This window comes from Lactuca virosa, chromosome 4 (assembly GCF_052849685.1).
Source record: "Lactuca virosa cultivar CGN04683 chromosome 4, Lactuca_virosa_CGN04683_v6, whole genome shotgun sequence".
Taxonomy (NCBI): Eukaryota; Viridiplantae; Streptophyta; class Magnoliopsida; order Asterales; family Asteraceae; genus Lactuca; species Lactuca virosa.
In genome coordinates this window covers 478,560,947-478,582,885 of record NC_136429.1, presented here as the reverse complement: position 1 = coordinate 478,582,885, position 21,939 = coordinate 478,560,947, and the positions used below count along the sequence as shown (strand labels likewise).

At 37.1% G+C, this 21,939-nt stretch overlaps 1 pseudogene; it reads left to right on the top strand.

The window, feature by feature from the left end:
• The first annotated feature begins 1,596 nt into the window (after positions 1–1,596).
• On the top strand, positions 1,597–14,996 carry LOC145106874 (mitochondrial import inner membrane translocase subunit TIM23-1 pseudogene; annotated as a pseudogene).
• The last annotated feature ends 6,943 nt before the right edge of the window (positions 14,997–21,939 follow it).

Sequence of the window (21,939 nt, the reverse complement as noted above, 5' to 3'; positions counted from 1 at the left end):
GTCAATGCATTCTTGATCGTTGGTCACTTCGTTCGGCGTCGAAAGCCGAGGTTCGTCATTCTGTTAGATCTGCTGGTACTTCACCCTTTGGGTAAGGTTGTAATGAAGAAGGAATATAGTAGACCTAGGGTTGGTTACATGTTCTCCCAGATTTGGGATTGGTTGAAATTCACGATCGGGCCGTTTTAAGTGTTCGTTCTACATGGTTGGTGGTGTTCTTGGCCGGGGACTAGGGATTGATATGATGAATGGATGACTATCACCCCTTAGATATGGTTCTGGAGTTTAGATTGACGGGTTCCCAACCTTTCGAAGTATTTTGATGGAGTCAGTTCGTGGTTGTAGTTTTAAATGTTTCTCGGTTTAAGTGGTTTTGCTATGAGTTGGGTCTTACAGTTTCAGAGAGAGGTAGTTGTTGTAGTAGAGTATTTTCGAGTGATTGGGTTGTTTGTTGACATTATTTGGGTTCCGAGTGGTCCCTCAAATTTCCTTCATTGATGCTTTAATTTTATGAACTGTTTGGAGGAAGCATCTGGATTGCAATGATGTTGTTTTCAGAAGTTATAACCGAGATGGATTTCGGGGACGAAATTGGCTTTAAGTGGGGGAGAGTTGTAACGCTCCGTTTTCGATCTAGCCATTTCAAAATAGGGTTATTAAATATTATGAATAATGATTTCATTCAAAGATAACTTGTAAGGTGAAATAAGTGGAGTTAATGAGTTAATGACATTTTTTAAACAATAGGAGATGAATTAAATTAACTAAAATGAGATTTACTAAATTAGAAGATTTATTAAGAACATTATTAAGGATAATAATAATGATTTGATTATATAATTTCGAGGGGATGTAATGGAATTCCGAAAATATCACTTTTGTAAGAAGAACCCGTTGTATGGTAGGTTTTGACAGCTAGCGATACTTCAGGGACCAAGGTTATCAAATTCTGAAATGTAGGACACATTGTCCCTTGTTTCATTCACATCGTGTTCAGGGAGTGCACCTCCTGTGTTTTTTGGCCGTACGCTTCCAATCCTCTTCAAAATGACAATCTCGACCCAACATCAGGGGGTTTTAGCTTATTTAGTGAGAGATAAAGTGGAAAAAAGATTGATAGAGAGATATATATAATGGTGATAGAAAGAGAGGCCACATGGTGGTCGATTTCCAGTAAAAGAGAGAATCAGGATGATGGACACTAATCCTTGTCAAAGTTGTTGTGAGGCTGCGATGGAGTGAAACCTTTGGTGACATTCCTCAGTGACAAAAGAGATAAAATATGTATGAAGTTTTAATGTCATTCCTTGAGCTTCGATGAGCTCATAATCATTTCTGGTTATGCATAGCTTCTAAAGAAGATGAAGGATCTGGAATTCAACCGTGTAAATATGTGCGGGCTAAGGGCCGCCCGTTGTTACTCCGACGTCACCCCCGACGTGACTGTAGCAGCTCCACCCTATGCTTCTTTTCATCAGGATCGTCTGAGATCTCATCTGAGATATACGATGCTGTTTAGCGAGGATGGGTGGGAGATGGGCTCATGTCTTCTCCCTGTGGTGGCTAAGTTGGTCAGTGATTTAGAAGCAAGCTAGAATGGTGTCGTCCGAAAAAGGGCTCTTCGCCGGAGGGGAAGGTGGCGCCAATCATCCTGCCTTGAATGTGCAACCAAATGCACGGTGAAGATGAGTCAGGTTTATTGGCGAGTGAGTACTAATTTATGAGTCAATTATTCCTGGCACGATAACAATGAAGATATATTATGGACTGTTCAACCGAATTTGAGTCTGATCCGGATGTGACTACTTTCTGGTCCGCAACTTATAGAGATTTAAGTGCGCTTGTGATCAGGTGAGTTTCCTTCACTGTATCTATGGGTCGAAGGCACCAATACCGACCCACTAATTTATGCTTGTAGTATGATGATTGTCTTCGTGATAATTGTCTGTTATGTTTGTAATTGTTTGATGTCTCTGTGATTCTTTTGTTATGATATTATGTGGTATTGGTAGGGGGTGAAATAGACCCTGTATCCGGTTGAAATAGACCGAAGGCGATTGCAAGCACCCAAATATGCTTGACTATATCCAGTTGAAATAGACCGCAGAGGATTGCAAGCACCCAAATATGGTTGACTATATTCGGTTGAAATAGACTGAAGGGGATTGCAAGCACCCATATATGCTTGACTGTATCCAGTTGAAATAGACCGATGGGGATTGCAAGCACCCATATATGCTTGACTGTATCCGGTCGAAATAGACCGAAGGAGACTGCAAGCACCCATATATACTTGACTGTATGTTTGTATGGTATGGGGTATTATGGGAGAACTCACTAAGCTTTGTGCTTAAGGTTTTCAGTTTATGTTTAAGGTACTTCCAGCACGAAAGAGAAGGGCCCGGCCTGATCGCACCGCATTCGCCCATCTTTTCCGCATTATGTAATTTTGGGATGTGTACTTTGATATTATTACATTATGATGCACTTTTGGTTGTTATAACAAGTCTTGCTAAATGTGTATAGATCTCCATGTATGCATTCTTTCTAGAATAATTACTTAATCCTTCTAGCATTGCTATAGAGAGGAATATTAATCAAGCTCATACTTGATTTTTAGACATGAATTACATCTCAGTGTTCATGACTATATTTCATTTATTAGGTTCAAGATCTGATATAACATTTTGGTAGTTGATGGATTTTCCAGAAACCATCAAGAAGAACTCATTAATGAGAGATTCCATATTCCTCATGTTACGTATGATTTCTATAGTATATGCGAACATTTTGTGTTTATGAATAGTTGTTATTTGTAACATCCCGAAAATCATGACATAAAAATTTTTGTTTTTAGATTAATAAATCATTAATACATATCTTTCCCATAAAACCAAGGTAACCAAGATTTAGCAAAACATCATCAAATCAGAGTAATTCACAGAATGCGGAAACATGTGGTGGGTGCTCTGCAATCATCCCGAGCTCTTCCATTTGAAAGTTGGATTACTTGAAACATGAACTGAAAACCGTAAGCACAAAGCTTAGTGAGTTCCCCAAAATACCATATAACATACAACCACATAATATCATGCGACATACATATAGTTGCCATGGGCTACCCCCATGGTCTTTACCTGGAATGCCATGGGCTCCCCCTATGGTCTGATATCCAAGTGTCATGGGCTACCCCCATGGTCTTTCATACAAAGGCTACGGGCTACCCCCTGGGTCTTCCATGCAAGTATCATAGAGACAACTAGCATTCCACATAACATGTAATGGGCCGACATTGGTGCCTCTGACCCATAGATATAGTGAAAACACTCACCTCAAATAGCTGAAACCCATGGCTACTCTATGACTGCAGATCCGCTAACAATCCCGCGCTATCAATTGCCCAAAATAACATCAAATTAATAACTGGGTCACGACTCACCCTAAGAGTCCAAACTAGGGTAAAAGGCCGTTTTACCCTGATGAGTTTTGAGCATTCTAACACTTCCTAAGTGTACATGCAACCCTAATAACCTTGGATCTATGTTTGTCTAATAATCATGCAAAGTTGAATTCCAAGGTTATATTCCTATCTAGCATACATGGGGAACATTTTTAACTTGAATGAAAGATAGAATAACTTACCTTGTTGTTGATTATGATCCTTGAAACCTTGTGAGCCTAGCACCCCAAGTGTGATGCCTCAAATGCTTCACACAACACCAAATGCAAAGGAGTAAACTTTGAGAGAATCTGACACTTGCAAAATCGGCTCTAGCCCTCTTGTTTCTTATGTGTAGCCAATTTTGGTGGAGAATGGGTTTCTTATATAGTGTTGACACATCTAGGGTTACACCATGTAAACCCTAATGTGTCATGACTCTTCATTTCCATGACCCATGGGTTTGTAACTCCCATGGAGCATCCATGGAGCATCCTATGGGTGGAACCCAACTTGATAATCCATGGAGCCTCTTAGCCCACTATATAAGATATGGAAGATTTACATAATCTACCCATATATTTAATTAGTTATCTTTTGATCACTTAATTAATTCTAAATTAATTCTTGATCAAACTAATTAAATAATATTATTAATATATTAGAACTTATAATATATTAATAAACCATAAGTGTTATTTCTCTCATTTTAGTTTATCCAATTGCATGGTGCCATGCAACCCAAATGGACCATGTCGGGTCGGGTCAAGTACATACCAGAAATAGTTATGGACTTAGACACCTTATCCAACAGTCTCCTACTTGGATAAGTCTAATAACTATAACTGCAATACTTCAGGAACCGATCGGCAATCGTAGCTCTTTCAAGGTCTCTCGAAACTGAGAAGATGATGATACGCCATTTAAGATAAGTGATCATATAATCCTCTGTTCTAGATATCAGCCGGACAAATACATGGAACAGTGTCTTACTTTGTGTCCAGCAGTTTGTTTCCCGATTTCCGATTTGTTTGACATAGAACTCAATTAAACACATCAACTTAGTTCTGACCGGGCCCGGTACATAGGTCAAAACAAAATCATCGAGGGGCCCAAATATCAGCTTCTAATACAAGAAGGAACAGATAAACTTCGACTCATATGTTTGTTCTACTACTCATTGAATTATACACAAGATCACGTTTTATAACATCGAGTTACCAATGCATTTTCGTACAATCAATGCATAACCAACTCATAAGTAACAAATCATATATCTAGGTTTGAAGACTTATACGATATTACCGTCTCATGATCACTCGAGATAAATTCCATGAAGTGATTCCAGTGAGCGTGGGTTGAGTCCAATGCTCAGAACTTATGAGCACTTATGAGTGTTGTAGCCATGTCCAACAACTTAGACCTCTGCAACCAATCATGACAGTCTTGATTCATACCTACTTCCGACATATGACCGACTGTGGAGGTTCGAATAATATGATATACCAAACATAATTATTCTGGAAGTCAAAACATGCAAAAGAAATATAGTAAACGGTCGACAAGAGATAGCAACACTTTACTCATAAATAAAACACCTTTTATTCATCATCTAATGTCAATTACACTTTACAAATTTCAAGGTTATCTAACTACTAAATCTAATATCATCCTTCAGCCCTATGCTCCGAGCATGCTGGAGATGCTTAACCCGAGTCAGTCCTTTCGTGAGGGGATCTGCTGGATTCTCATCCGATGATACCCTCTTTGCCACGATGAGTCCTTCTTCTATTCGATGTCTGATGAAATGGTATTTTCTGTCGATGTGTCTGGATCTCCCGTGATCCCTTGGTTCCTTGGCTAAGGCAACTACACTTTCACTATCACAGAAAATTTCCATTGGCTCTTTAATAGCTGGTACAACTCCAAGGTCTCCAATGAAGTTCTTCAGCCATATCGCCTCCTTTGCTGCCTCGCTAGCTGCTATATACTCTGATTCGCAAGTTGAATCAGCTACTGTCTCTTGCTTGGAACTCTTCCAAGAAATTGCTCCTCCATTTAAGGTAAAGACCCAGCCTGACTGAGAGCAGAAATTATCCCTGTCAGTCTGAAAGCTAGCATCACCATACCCTACAACTCTCAAGTCTTCACTCCCACCGAGGGTAAGGACCCAGTCCTTAGTCCTCCGTAGGTACTTGAGGATATTCTTTACCACAGTCCAGTGTGCCTTGCCAGGGTTCCCCTGAGACCTGCTAACCATGCTCAAAGCAAAGGCTACATCAGGTCGAGTACACGTCATAGCATACATGATCGATCCTACAGCCGAAGCATAAGGTATTCGACTCATTTCTGCTATCTCAGCCTCAGTACTAGGGCATTGTGTCTTACTCAATCTGGCATTACTCTGGATGGGTAACTCTCCTTTCTTGGAGTCCTGCATGCCGAATCTCTTCAACACCTTATCCAAGTAAGTACTCTGACTAAGTCCAATTAGTCTTTTACTCTGGTCTCTCAAGATCCTTATCCCTAGAATATAGGCAGCTTCTCCTAGGTCCTTCATAGAGAAACACTTCCCAAGCCAGTACTTAACTTCCTGCAGAGTTGGGATGTCATTTCCTATGAGTAGTATGTCATCCACATACAATACCAAAAAGCTAACTATACTCCCACTAGCCTTGACATATACACAAGATTCATCTTCACTCCTAGAAAAGCCAAATTCCTTGACTTTCTCATCAAAGCAAAGATTCCATCTGCGAGGTGGTTGCTTTAACCCATAAATGGATTTCTCAAGATTACACACTCTATTAGGGTACTCTGTGTTGACAAAACCCTCTGGCTGAATCATGTAAACATCCTCAGCCAACTTTCCATTAAGGAAAGCGGTTTTGACATCCATTTGCCATATTTCATAGTCATGAAATGCGGCTATGGCTAACAGAACCCTAATAGACTTAATCTTGGCCACTGGAGAAAAGGTCTCATCATAATCAACTCCCGGAGTTTGTGAGAAACCCTTTGCAACCAGTCGTGCCTTATAAGTGTGTACATTACCATCCATGTCGGTCTTCTTCTTGAAGATCCATTTGCACCCTACAGTCTTACGACCTGGTACATTCTCAACCAAGTTCCAAACTTGATTGTCATACATGGACTATATCTCGTTGTCCATTGCCTCTTTCCACTTGACTGACTCAGGGCCTGCCATGGCTTCCGCGTAACTGTTAGGTTCATCCAGACCTATCAGTGTCTCATCACTGATAAGTGTATCACCTTCTGCAGTAATATGGAATCCATAGTAATGCTCAGGTGCATTCCTAACCCTTGTGGAACGCCTCAGAGGTACAGACTTGTCAATTGGCTCAACAGAAGTTTCCTCCTCAAGTTGAGTGCTAGGGTTTGAAGTTCCTTCACCACTTGACTCTTGAATTTCTTCAAGGTCAACTTGCCTCCCACTGTCTCCTTGGCTTATGAACTCTCTCTCTCGAAAGAAAGCCCTCCTAGCTACAAAGACCACATTCTCACTAGGTCTGTAGAAGAGGTAACCAAAGGATTTCTGTGGGTAGCCGATGAAAATACACCTCTCACTTCGAGGTTCAAGCTTATCATGAGTCTCGCGTCTCACGAAAGCCTCGCAACCCCAAATCTTAATGTGGTCTAGTTTGGGTACTTTACCAGTCCACATCTCATGAGGAGTTTTGGCAACTTTCTTTGTAGGAACTAGATTAAGGATATGGGCGACAGTCTCTAAGGCATATCCCCAAAATGAGATTGGTAGCGAAGCTCGACTCATCATGGAACGAACCATATCCAACAAGGTTCGATTACGCCTCTCAGCTACACCATTCAACTGCGGTGTCTTGGGAGGTGTCAATTGTGAGACAATCCCACATTCCCTAAGATAGTCGAGGAACTCTGAACTAAGATACTCACCACCTTGATCGGATCGAAGTATCTTAATGTTCCTGCCCAATTGATTCTCGACTTCCTGTTTAAACTCTTTAAACCTCTCAAAAGTCTCTGACTTATGCTTGATTAAGTAGACATATCCATATCTATTGTAATCATCAGTAAAAGTCAAATAATAACGATTAGCATCCCTTGTGGCATGTTTGAAGGGCCCCCACACATCCGTGTGTATAAAATCCAACAAACCTTCACCCCTCTCACAAGAACCTGTGAAGGGTGACTTTGTCATTTTTTCCAAGTAAGCATGATTCGCAACTATCATCTAACTTTAGGTCAAATGACTCCAATACTCCATCCTTTTGGAGTTGGCCTATGCGTTTCTTGCTTATATGTCCAAGACGACAATGCCATAATGATGCTTTATCCAAGTTATTATCATTAACATAATCAATACACAATACATTATTTCCTAAGTTATCAACCACATATACAGTTTCATACACACCATCACAAGGTAATGCTTTAAAATAAAGAACATTATTAAAGAAAGCATTAATCGAACCAACTTCATTATCAAATGAAAAGGTGAAACCTTGTTTATACAATGCATGAAAGGAAATAATATTTCTTGCCATTTCTGGCGAATAACAACATTTATTCAAATCTAAACTAAACCCACTACTTAGCGATAAAGTATAAACTCCAATCTTGGTGACAGGTAAAGCTTTCCTATTCCCCATGATTAAGTTTATTCTTCCATGCTCCACATTCTCACTTCTTCTTAGTCCCTGCAAATCAGAACAGATATGAATACCACAACCGGTATCAAGGACCCAAGAGTTAGAATGGGGTGAGTTACTAGATAAGATAGTGTAAATACCTGCATGGTTGGGTTTAACTTTCCCATCCTTCACATCTTGCTGGTACTTTGGGCAGTTCCGCTTCCAATGTGACTTTTCATGGCATTAGAAGCATTCAGCCTCTTTAGGGTCAGAAGAAGGAGTGACAAAACCTTTCTTGGTTCCACTTGAAGAAGAGCCATCAAGGGTCCTAGCCTTGGTACCCTTCGAAGAGATCTTCCTCTTCTTCCCTCTACCTTTCCCGATTGCCAAAACCAGGGCGGAGTTTGGAGTAGGAGTGTTAACAACCGACTTACCCTTAAGACCTGTTTCTGCGGTCTTGAGGAGTCCCTGAAGTTTGCTGAGTGTGACCTCTTCCTTATTCATGTGATATGTCATGCGGAATTGATCATAGCACGATGGTAAGGAGTGCAAAATGATATCTATTGCAAGCTCCTCAGGGAAGTTCACATTAAGCTTCAGCAACCGATCCACATACCTTTGCATTTTCTGCATGTGGCTCGTGACGAATTCCCCGTCCTTCATCATGGTTGTTATGATAGAGCATATGATTTCATACCTCTCTTGTCGTGCACTTTGATGGTATCTTTCCATCAAATCTCGGTGCATTTCAAAAGGGTAGAAGTCCTCATAGGACTTTTGGAGTTCCGCTGTCATGGTGGCTAACATGATGCATTCCACTTTTGTAGCATCCCTTTCATGTGCCCGGAAGTCAGCGATCTCCTAGGGAGTTGCAGTGGTCTCATCAATCTCCTTAAGCTCCTTGTCAAGGACATATTCTTTGTCCTCGTAGCGGGTAATCATCCTGATGTTTCTGATCCAGTCATTGAAGTTGGATCCATCAAAAGTGACTTTCCCACACAAGTTCATAAGGGTAAAGGAGTCATTAGGATTAGATCCAGAAGCAACATTGTTTGAAGACATCTGAAAGAAGAGAACAAGATTAGTTTAGATATTAAGAGAGTCCTTAATAAAACACCCAAATGTAATATTAAGGCTAGGATCCAATCACAATATATTATAACTTAGAAGAGGTATGCCGTAATCCAAGCTATAACATATTTGAAAGGTAGGTGAATGACGATTCACCAATTTCCACCATGAAAAACGAAATATAAATATTAGGTTTTTAATTGGTTCTTAGAAATTCCTAGATTCTTTTGAGATTCAATGAACTTTTCAAAGGCATGTTTCAATCTCGAGTGTGCCCTCCAAGTTTTGTGACTGGGATACTGAGGATCACAAAACGAGGTGTGAAGTAACCATGCAAATCACTTGGTACCCTTAAAGTTTATCACTCAATCGATGTGCCGGTAAACCACACACGCTCCACCGATACTATGATAAACCTTAAGTCACCCTTTACCTACCTTGTTAAGTCCAAGTTAGTGTGCCGGTTAACCACACACGCTCCACCAACGACTTAAACAAAGTGTAAAGTGTAATTTAATGGATTAGCACCTTATTCACATTTTTCCTAAACTAACTAAAATTGGGAATTTAATAAAAGCATTTAGTTACTTTATAATATTCATCATACTTTTAATGAGAATTTATAAGTCCTTGTCCTACCCGTTCGGCTAACGACCCTCCACCGATCAAGGAAGCGGTGGGTGAGAGTGGACACCCATTAAGTTGCCATTTTATAGGCAACAACCTTATACCCCCCTTATAGACCGGCTTCATGAATGAGGCGTACTAGCGGTAAGACGACTTGACGTTATACATATATATATATATATATATATATATATATATATATATATATATATATATATATATATATATATATATATATTAGTAACTTATAATATTATAAAGTATAAGGGTTGAATTTTAACTTTTAAAATTCTAAGGGTTGGAACTAAAGTTTTAATCAAGACTTTACATGTTCCAAAACTTGAGGGCAAGTTTTGTAAACTTCCAAAACTTTTCATTTCTTATAACTTATGAATTAATTGAGTAATAAAAATGAAGACTCTTCATTTTTATAACTTTTGTGTTCTTTTAATGGCTTTAATAAAAGTGAGACTTTTGGTTTTCCATAACTTGAGGACAAGTTATGGACTCCATTAAAACACATTATGATCATGAATTAAACTACCATGAAGTTTACAAACAATTCCTATGATCATCTAATCTTCATAAGTTCAAGAACATGAATATGAACACTTTCAAGAATCAAAAAATTACACTTAAAAAAACTTGTAATTTTAATAATTGCCATTGTAAATGGATTAGCATAAACATTACACCATCTAAAACAAGCTTTAAAACATCAAAACAGTTTAGGGTAATGTTTCTAGTCCATTTCCAGCAACAAATGTGCAAACTTTCATACGAGCAGAAAACAGAAAAACGATTTTTTTTTTCAAGCTGTTTGCACACAAAAAAAAACAACAAACAAACCTAGGCTCTGATACCACTGATGGGTTTTGAGCATTCTAACACTTCCTAAGTGTACATGCAACCCTAATAACCTTGGATCTATGTTTGTCTAATAATCATGCAAAGTTGAATTCCAAGGTTATATTCCTATCTAGCATACATGTGGAACATTTTTCACTTAAATGAAAGATAGAATAACTTACCTTGTTGTTGATTATGATCCTTGAAACCTTGTGAGCCTAGCACCCCAAGTGTGATGCCTCAAATGCTTCACACAACACCAAATGCAAAGGAGTAAACTTTGAGAGAATCTTACACTTGCAAAATCGGCTCTAGCCCTCTTGTTTCTTATGTGTAGCCAATTTTGGTGGAGAATGGGTTTCTTATATAGTGTTGACACATCTAGGGTTACACCATGTAAACCCTAATGTGTCATGAGTCTTCATTTCCATGACCCATGGGTTTGTAACTCCCATGGAGCATCCATGGAGCATCCTATGGGTGGAACCCAACTTGATAATCCATGGAGCCTCTTAGCCCACTATATAAGATATGGAAGATTTACATAATCTACCCATATATTTAATTAGTTATCTTTTGATCACTTAATTAATTCTAAATTAATTCTTGATCAAACTAATTAAATAATATTATTAATATATTAGAACTTATAATATATTAATAAACCATAAGTGTTATTTCTCTCATTTTAATTTATCCAATTGCATGGTGCCATGCAACCCAAATGGACCATGCCGGGTCGGGTCAAGTACATACAAGAAATAGTTATGGACTTAGACACCTTATCCAACATACCCTTCCCTATGCTTTGCCCAATGCCCAAGCCCAAACCAACAATCCAAAAGGCCCAACTTCCATATAAACACCCAAGGCCCAATTTTCCAAATTGGGCCCGCAAAACCCCTTTATGGGCCAAACTTCCAAAGGAGCCCAAAAGATACCAACCAGAAGCCCAAAAAGAATCTAATGGCCCAACAAGGTCCAACTATGAAAAACCAACAATAGATTAAACCTCAAAAGCCCAAAACACCCTTCTGAAGAGTACACACAACACACTAAAGACGTACGCCCCGCGTACTCGACCATAAAGCGCAACGTACAACAACCCGATGCACAAACCTCGCATTACGCCGAGCGTACTTCCTCGTATGCTCAACGTACTAGTCAGGAGTCCAAAAACCCTTACTTTGCTCTTAATAGGTTAAGTCAAGATGTCCAACACCTAGATATGGCCCTAACCAAGGTCTTAACCAGTAAAGTTTCCAACTTTACTCACAAACACCACTCAATGGGACTCAACACTTAAAGAAGGGACTAAATAAGAGCTTAATACATGCATGGACCAAAACCTTTCATAAAGTTTCCATTTTTATGAACAAGGGACCTTGGTGGTGCTTAGATCTAACATCCACTACTTCTGGAGTAGATCAAAAGCTCACCATTTCATCAAAGGACTTAACAATGCCAAAGAACACCATGAAATATATCTAAACACAAAGATCATCAAGGTCAAAGCTTTTTACCTTTGGAAGCTAGAAAATAGAAAGATACTCTGGATCTAGAAGCTCAAACCACAACTCCACATGATTCTCTTCTTCTTCTCATTCTCAAGACACCCATCAAGCACATACAAAGCTCAAATAGGGTCCAAGACTCTAAAATATGGTTTTCATGAATTTGGAGTACACCCCGCGTACTCCTAGTACGCTTAGCGTACTCCTCTCAAGTTCCCGATCCTTCGTCTTCGTACGCCCAACGTACATCGAGGAACGCCCATCGTACATACCTTCGCATCAGTACGCCCCGCATACTCCCTATGTACGCCCCGCGTACTAAGGTTTTTGCCTTAGACCTTGCAATCTTCCGAAGGCTAGAACTCCTTCGTTATAATCCGATTCCGATGATCCTTATATCCACGAAGAGGTTACGAGATGCTCTACACTTCTATCAACTCATACTTTCTTTAAGATTTCCCGAACAAAAATACAATTTCCAAAAAGGCCCGAGTTGACATTTTACCAAAATGCCCCTTTGTTTCCAAAACACAAGCCGAACATCCGGATCATCCAAATTACATCATCCACCTCCAAATGAGCCCAAATCTCAATTATTCAAGGGTCCTAAGCCTGCTAATACCCAATCCCTGATCACCAACCCGAAATGGGAAACGATTTGAAACAGGGCGTTACATTATTCATGTTGAACAATTACTTGTTGAATGTAATGCCAACTGTCGCTACATCAGGCTATGGTTCTTGAGCTGCTTCAAGTTCCATGTGTCTCCCATTTGTTTTTTCATTAAAATCTTGCTTTCCGATAACTAAGATTTTATAGGAATAAGCGTTGGTGGGTTTGTATATAATAATCTAAAAACTCTTTTAGAGTATTCTACAAATATGTAATTATTAGATTTTGGGTTTTCAAGCTTTTGTCTAACATAGGCCTCAAATCCTTACAACATTAAGTAAGATAAGGATGAAGCCTTTCCATACTAAATCTTATAAAGTGTTTTATCTACTCATTAATTGGTGTTTGTATTCAAAATACAAGTGATAGTAATTAAGGAATAATCCCAAAAAGAATAAAGGAAGATAATTTCCACCTATTAGAATACAAACCATACCTATTAAGGTTTAGATCATCCTTTATTATCACTAAGGCTTTGGATGGTTCTAATGGTTTGTATCTCAACTTTATATTTGAAAACTTCAACATCGGTTTCACAGTTATGTTTTAACATGTAAAATATAATTACAACGATTATAGTTGTTAATAAATTTGATTAGGTATCTTGAACTAAATCTATACATTCATTAGAAAGGAAGTCATACATCACAATGTTTAGTTCTTTAATAATTATTTTCTTGCAGTTTAGTGAAAATTTAATTAGAAATATTTTATATATAAATAAGATTCACATATCTCAAATAAACTACATTATTTGTCTTTAAAAATCCAATTCTTAAAGTTGGAATATGTGAATTTCATTTATATAATAAAGATAACAATGTCTTAGATAAGTTTCATTCAAAACAAGTTTAATTCAAAAGTGTTCGCATATAGAACTTGTTATTTATAAAACATTGATATTTACTCTATAACTCTATTAAGAGATATAATTCTCTAAAACAAAATTTTAATCATTATATAATATGAATTTGATCGCTATGAAAAACTATTAAGTAAATGATCAGTTATCTAAATAATTAACTGAGACATTATATATTTAGACAGACTAAATTAAAACATACATTGTTCCAAAAAAAAAAACTATTTTACATTACAAATATTTTATCTTCCACTACTAGAAAACAACCCTTTAATGACGCGCAAACAATGACACGCGCTGATAGAGGACACACATTTGTGCGTGTCCTAAAAAATAATGTCAATTTTCTAAATTTTGAAGGATAAAGGACGCGCATTTTTGCGTGCCCTAAAATTAGTGTCCAACAAAAAAATAAAAACACGGAGGGCACCAATCATAAAAAGCGTGTCGTGTAAATGTGTCGTTTTTTTAGGAAGGCGCGTTCTTTATTTTTTATTAGCCATGAGGGGAAATGAAATCCCAAAAAATTAAACACCCCGCCTAATGCATCTCCTTCTTCTCCTTCTAAAATCCTCTACCAAAAACCCTAATAATCCTTTAAGCAGTTCGTCTTCCTCTACCTCTGCACACACACACACACACACACACACACTCTCTCTCTCTCTCTCTCTCTCTCTCTCTCTCTCTCTCCTTTGGAATCAGATTCTTGAAAGATCGAAACCCTAACTACGACTTGTCTTACCAACCGAGATCTTCAAATCACAACGAAAGCGATGACCACCACGACAACCGTCAGCTATACAACCCTTACCAAGATCTTAGAGTCCCCGCACAAACCCTGTACAAACTTCCCACATCTCCTGAATACCTCTTTCAAGAGGAATCCATCGCTCAACGGCATTCATGGAGTAAAAACCTGACATACTACACCGATATCGGTTACCTCAGCGGCGCAGTAGTTGGTGCCGGGAAGGGTTTAGTAGAGGACGTGAAGGCTTCTGAGGCTGGAGACACCATGAAACTTAGGGTTAATCAGATCTTAAATGCTTCTAGATATGCAGGTCGGACGATCGACAACCGTGCTGGTGTAATCGGACTGTTGTACGCTGGTGTAATCGGACTGTTGTACGCTGGTGTGGAGAGTGGGATGGTTAAGGATAGGGATGAAGATGATATTATTAACAACGTGGTGGCTATATTAGCGACTGGAGCGCTTTAAAAGGCGGCAGCGGGGCCTAGGTCGGCGGCTGTTGCCGGAGCTATTTGTGGAATAGCGGTGGGATTAGCCGTAACGGGGAAGCTGATTTTGAAGAGATACGTACCGATCTGAGCTCGATCTGTATTCAATTTCATCTTACTACAAGTTTTGGTCTTTTGAGATTTCCAAAGGTGATCCATCTGTAGTCTTTTACAATATTTTAGTATTTTACAAGAACATAAGAAGAACGATAATTTTCCTAAACTCTCCTCTCTCGTCTCCTGATTTCTAAATACACCTCCCTATCCCTATTTCTATGACTTTGCTAATGTCCCTGCTATCTAAACTCATCAGACCTCACTCATCACTCACCCCTTCATAATCTGATTTCTATTTTCTCTAATTTCTCTATTTTCTGATTTCTAGATATCGACTTGGTTGTGGATTCTCCAATTCCTGATTTCTAGGACTGCAATCTAAAGAGTCATAAGAGTAAAGAGGGGATTTCTGAATTTCTGATTGGTTGATAATAAGACTCAAGGTTTAATTTTTATGCCCAACTTATAATTTCTTATTTTCTAGACTTATGATTTCCGGATTTCTAGAGTTCGTGTATTTATTTTCATATTTTTGTGTTTTGATTCAGGACTAAGGAGTTACATTTTTTCTTTAATATTTGGAGTTTGGTGGAGGTATATACTTCGAAAGTATTTAGAAAAATAAATTCTAATTTCTAATTAGTTATTTTGATTCATTAGTTTTTCTGATTCATTTGTTTAGGTTGTAATTCACACTCCGTTCTTTCCTTAAATAAAAAATCAAAAGTCTTTTAGCTGTTAGAAAGAACTCCCCCATTATTTGAACCTGTTGTGATTTTGAAACTGCTGTGATTTTGAAACCTGTTGTCCACTTGATTACTTGACCATTTGGATATTTGGATAGGAGCTTTGGAGTTCAAAGCTACTTCCTTAATTTTGTAGACTACTCATCCTTTTTGGCTAACATATATGTATTACCAGGTATATATGTAGCCCTTCAAAATTTGGATTAGATTTTATTGATTTGAGTGCATGTCCTTTTTCATGGGGACCTGCTGTTGGTGGAGAAGGTGTGCGTACACAGCTGGGCTTACCTTTCCTTAGCATTACCCATTAAATTTACTGTCATGAGTTGCTGAAAGATATAGTTTTCAAAATGAGCTATTTTTATAGTAAACATACTCGTTATTGTCACTAAATATTGGTACTATGGTACTATGATATTTTTTGATCTAAATGAGCTATTTTTACATTTTTGTTGTTGTTATTATTATTATTATTATTATTATTATTATTATTATTATTATTATTATTATTATTATTATTATTATTATTATTAACTTCTTATTTATGGGTTTTTGATTTCAGACACATTGGCTACTATATTCATAGAACCACTCCCTGTCATCGAGTTTGTAGCTCAAATTTTGGGGAAACAAGTCTATACAAAGCAAATTTCTGATGCTGATAGGATAAAGGTATAGTTGTAAATATCACAATTAAGCTTCTAAATCATCTCTGCTTGATTTTTTTATAATGCATACAAGATATATAAAGAGGCAAATAGCTATTACAGTAAAAATAAATATGTTGCCTATATTGCAAAAAGAGTAAAGTAGGTTGCTATTTCCTGCAATATACCCTGTATCATGTAAAACAATAATATTTATGAACTAGTTATGTTAATATGGAGCAGATAAAGAAAGCTCTTAGAGGTGTGAAAGTTGAAGTTACCCATAGAGGGAATGTAAGAAGGAAATATCGCATCTCAGGGGTGACATCACAACCTACAAGGGAGCTAATGTGAGTTGCTTTAATATCTCCATAATTCATTACCTTTTCTCATTTTTTTATATATATATTTTTTATTTTTTCTGTTTTCATGAAGGTTTCCTGTTGATGAGGAAAGGAATATGAAATCAATTGTTGATTATTTTCATGAAGTTTATGGATTCAAAATAAAATAATTTTGAATTATTTTATTTTTAGTTTTGAACTTTAGGGTAGAAATGTAATTTTGAACTTTAGGGTAGAAAATTAATCAATAAACAGTTTCTTCATAAAGATTTTTTCTTTCAAAATAACCATTGAGACATGTTAACAATTTGTTGGATAAAGGTAACTCTTTTGTGAAAATGGTATCTACTTTCATCATAAGCAGATTCTTAATTGTTGCAATCAACAACACCAATCATCACATACTGAGAAGGGAATAGAAAATGACTTCCTATTAGCTCTTGTTATTTTATGCATTCAATATGTTCTTGCTATATATAAACATTAAATCTTTGTTGTTTTTTTCAAGTTTTTTTTGCAGATATAAAAGTGTTGCATTCTTGATTTCAATTGTTAGTTTTACTACTAATGATGGAAGCTGCTAATAAAGGAAATGGAAGAAGTCGCACGAAATAGATTTTTTGTATGAAAAACAGAGTAGATTAGATGAATGCAAATTTATATATTGTAAGAAATAGAATTATATGACATTAAATTTTATGCAATGGATTGTATTTTTTCTATATGATATTTTATTTCTATTATGAGACATTAAATGCAAATTTAATTTAAAAATTAATAAATATATAAATATATATTTTTTTAAACATTTAAATTTACGATACGCAAAAATGTGTGTCATCTTCATTTATGACATGACCTTTCTTGACAGGGGTTTTAATGATACGCATTGCGTGTCATAAATGCGTGTCGTAAATGTGCGTCTTCTATAGACGACGCGCAAAAGCATGTCGTCTCTCGTTATGACAGGGTCTTCCTTGATACGCATTTGTGCTTCGTCTGAGCGTTTTACGACACGCATTGCGCGTCGTAAAAGACTGTTTTTCTAATAGTGTTCTAAGCATAAATAATAAACTAAACTCCGAGAATAAAGTTCCAACTTGCTTGTGCTCAACTGTTACTCTTCTTGAAATATTTGCAACCATTTACAAATATCAGATTAACCTTAAGTACCAAGTACTTGATTGTTAGTTGAAAAGAAAAATATCTATCCAGTATATGCTTGAAGTACTAGTCTTTCCAGACTTTCTTTTTAGATAAGATAGACAATTCCTCTTCTAGTATCATGTTTCTCCATAAAAGATACATGATCCATCTATGTGGGCCTTCTTGGATTTCTTGTGATAAAAGGTGTCAATTCCATAAACTATGGGCCTCTTAGATCACACAAGGTAACGCTTTCAGACTTGCATTATTCCATTGTTTAAGTTGGCTCGAAACAAATATCATTTTATTGTTGGAATATTTGTTTAACCCGTCAGAACATCTGATATACATCCAAATTATCCAAGACTTCCTGGAAGTTAGGAATAACTGTTCCTAGTAATGATGTTATAAACATCTTCAACATCATAGTGATGGCTCCACCAGGCATCATGTTCAGGTCTTCTCATCAAAGCATGTAGTTTAGGAATAAGAAATTTATGGATGTTATTATTTCAACAAGTGAAAGATGAGGCATGGTAATGAGATTGGATTTTGTTTTATCTACAAAATTCTAACAAAATTCTTTTATTATTTTCAGTAGTTAATACCCTTTTAGTTTCTAAACAACATTAATTATCAAAGTCTAGGATCCAAGTTGCAAAACAAATAAAATGGTTAAGTGACCTTTATCCCGTTCATCTGAATCCAACTGGGTAGATATCTAGTGTAACATCTGCCTTTTGGTATGATTCTTCCGGGTTTAATTTCTATAAATATATTTTGAGGTTTTGGCTTGGCGAAGACGTAGTGATGGAATGACCACGACATGACAACTTGGTTCAGAAAACATGCATATACGAACCACCACGATATGTCAAGGCCTTGGCTACGACGTGGAGGCGAATGGGGTTTAAAACCCTAGATTCTGGTTTAGTGCCTTATTTAAAGGCACTAAATCCTAGGGATGCCTCATTTGGCAGCCTCTATCATCTGAACTCGATCCCCACCTGTCACACCCCCGAACCGATAAAACGGCGGAAACGTCTGGGGGCGGATGTCGTCATGTATAATATCATAACAATTAAATAATAGAGATCAAAGCATTCCAAACATTATATTGATAATTGATAATTTTTTACATTGTATTCGAATCATTGTTTGGCTCCAAAAGCATTAAACAAACATATAAGATGTAATAAAGCTAAGCTCCATCTTCACAAAACCTGTGTGGGTACCCGTCTACTGATTCCATGAAAATACAATTGGTTTTGAAAAAGAGTGTCCACAATTAAGTTGGTGAGTTCATAAGCATTTTGTATGAGAAAGATATGTCTTTTTTCCTTGAAAATGATAATTTGTTTTTCCAGAAAATCCAATATTTTCTTTTAAATGTAATGTAGTCTTAAATACCCTAAGACTGAAAATGTATAAGTATTATTGCACTCTGAAGTAGTGTAATGTAGTTTTATATCTTTATAAAACCATTTGGATGCATGTTTCCAGGAATAGAAATTGTATTGTACTGGAAAGTAATGTATTGTAGTTGTTTCTGTTTAAAACCCTTTTGAACGTATGTATCTGGAACTACTAGTTGTACTGTGAAATAGTGTAGTGTAGTTTTATTATGTCACAACTAGCATTTTAGGGCTAGGTTTCTCATCCATGTGCAAGATAGTTTCTTTGTGTAACTATGTAACACTACGTGTAGTATAAATTAACTTCAATACTATACAAGTTTATACATCCAAAATTTTGTTTCGAGTCGAAACTTCCTCGTATAGCCCAAAAACCTAACCCAATAAGCTATGATCACTCAACTTTGGGCCTTAACCCAAGTTTTCCCGATGCAAACCTCTTATTGGACCAAGATCTTCTTATTGGGCCGACAACCCTTCCAATTGATCTTATAGGATGTAAAACCGCTGTTGGGCTCCTTCTTGGGCCAAAAGCCCTAGTTAACCTCTATATGGCCCGAGAACCCATATTTAGGCCATAGTTGGGCCGAAAATCTTTATTTAACACCATTTGCGCCATAAGATCCTTATTGGTCCTTATTGGGCCATGAGGAATTATTTTAAGGCTTATTGGGCCTTCCAAGACCGAAAACCTTTCCATTTAACCTCATTGGGCCAAATCCATTTCTTTGGGTCTAATATTGGACCGAAATCGTCCTTGGACCCGAACCAAGCCCAAAAACGCACAAAACATAAATGGGCCAAGGTGTTCTCGGCTATCCTTCAAGCCCAAAACCTTTTTCCTCCCCTCTCCTATTGGGCCGATCTGTTATTAAAGAAAAAAGATTGCAATGGTTTAAAATTGTGACACCTCACAATTACCTCTCAAACAAACATGTAAATTATACCTCATGTATCAATGCAACTAGGAATAACCATCATGTATTACCACCTTAATCTCTCTCTTCTCTCCCCTCTAAAAAAAGATCGGCCGAAGCCTCCTCTCTCCACTCCATAATTCATTTCAAACACTCACACACTCACTTCATTTTCTCTCAAACTCTCTTGTTTTCTCAAGGATATTTCGAATTCTCCATCATCAAGGTTTATTGCTAAGCTCTTTGGTAAGATCATGTTGAACTCCAGTACTTTATTCCAAGTTTATACTAAGGATTTTCTTCTTACAACATAAATTTCGTGTATATGCTCCTTAGAACCACCTTCACTCGAAAATCTCCTCAAGGAAGCAAGTTAGGACCAAAAAGCTTCTCCATCGCCCTCTTCAAAACCGAAAAGCCCCAAGGTGAGCTTCATACCCCTATTTTCGAACTTTTCTTTCTATTGGGGGAGGATACAAGTTAAAGTCTTGTGTAAATCTTTGTATATTTGCTTGTATGTGCATGTGTTGTATGATATGTGTGTTAAATGTTGTGAAATTCATGCTAAGAGTCCATGAACTCGAGATTTTTGGTTGAATCTCAAGTTGTTGGACTTAGTTAACTTGATATGTGGTTAAAAATGAAGACTAGTTTCTAAATGAAATATGTTTCACTTGAAGCATGGTAAATATCACAAAGTTTAGTCCAAGAATATGTTTAAATAAATTTTTGGCATGAAAACATGGAAAATGATAAAATATGGAAGTTTTCACTAACAAGGGACTATTTTCGGCCATAAGGACAACCAAGGGCCATTTTCGACCATTTTAGTAAAATGGGCCGAAAATAGGCATTTTAGTAAATATGGGCCATTTTTGAACACTTTTGTAGAAATGGTACTTAAATGAATACTTTTGTAAAAATGGGCCGAAAATAGGCATTTTAGTAAATATGGGCCATTTTTTGGATTTTCCGGATTGAAGCACAAAGTTTATGCCACATGTTAAGGGGGAGTTTTGACACGAAAAATTCCGAATAGAGCACATTCTCTTTCCTTGAAGGTTTTATAATCAAATTTCGATTATAAAAAGGGGGAGAAATTTATATGGAAATTCGAACTTGAATTTTTCATATTACGCGGATTTGACGACCGAAGTGACCTTGAATTTTTGAAGCTTACGAAATGAAGCAATTGGAGATTCGGAAGTGATTTCATTTCGAAATGGGTTTAGTTTTATTGAAGATTTTCGGGGTGTGTTTTTATGCTCAAATTTTTTGGTGATCAATTTGGGGTTTGAGAAGCTCGTGATCATTCGTTGATGCTCGGTTTGTATGGTCTCACATCCTAGAGCCCAAATTGAAGAATCATGGAAGAATTGAAGATTGAAGTTTGTTTCGACATGTGTCATGCTTGAGGTTCGGATCGCGTAGTTGCTCGATTTTGGAAGAATTGAAGTGGGTCATTCATTCCTAACTTTGAGGGGGAGAATGTTAGGGCACAAAGTTTTCCATGAATGACTTTGTAATGTTTGAATTTTGTAAAACCCACTTGCATGTGGTGTATTAGCCTTATGACACATGAGAGATAGAGAGTGAGAGAGAGATATGTAAACACCTCTATATAAGGTGGGTTTATTCCACTAGATCTAGATCCCTTTTTGTAACACTATATACAATCAATACATCTCTTGAACACCCAAATCACCATGTTCATTGTGCAAACTTTAATTCCGCATGCCAAACCATGTTCTTTAGTCACTAC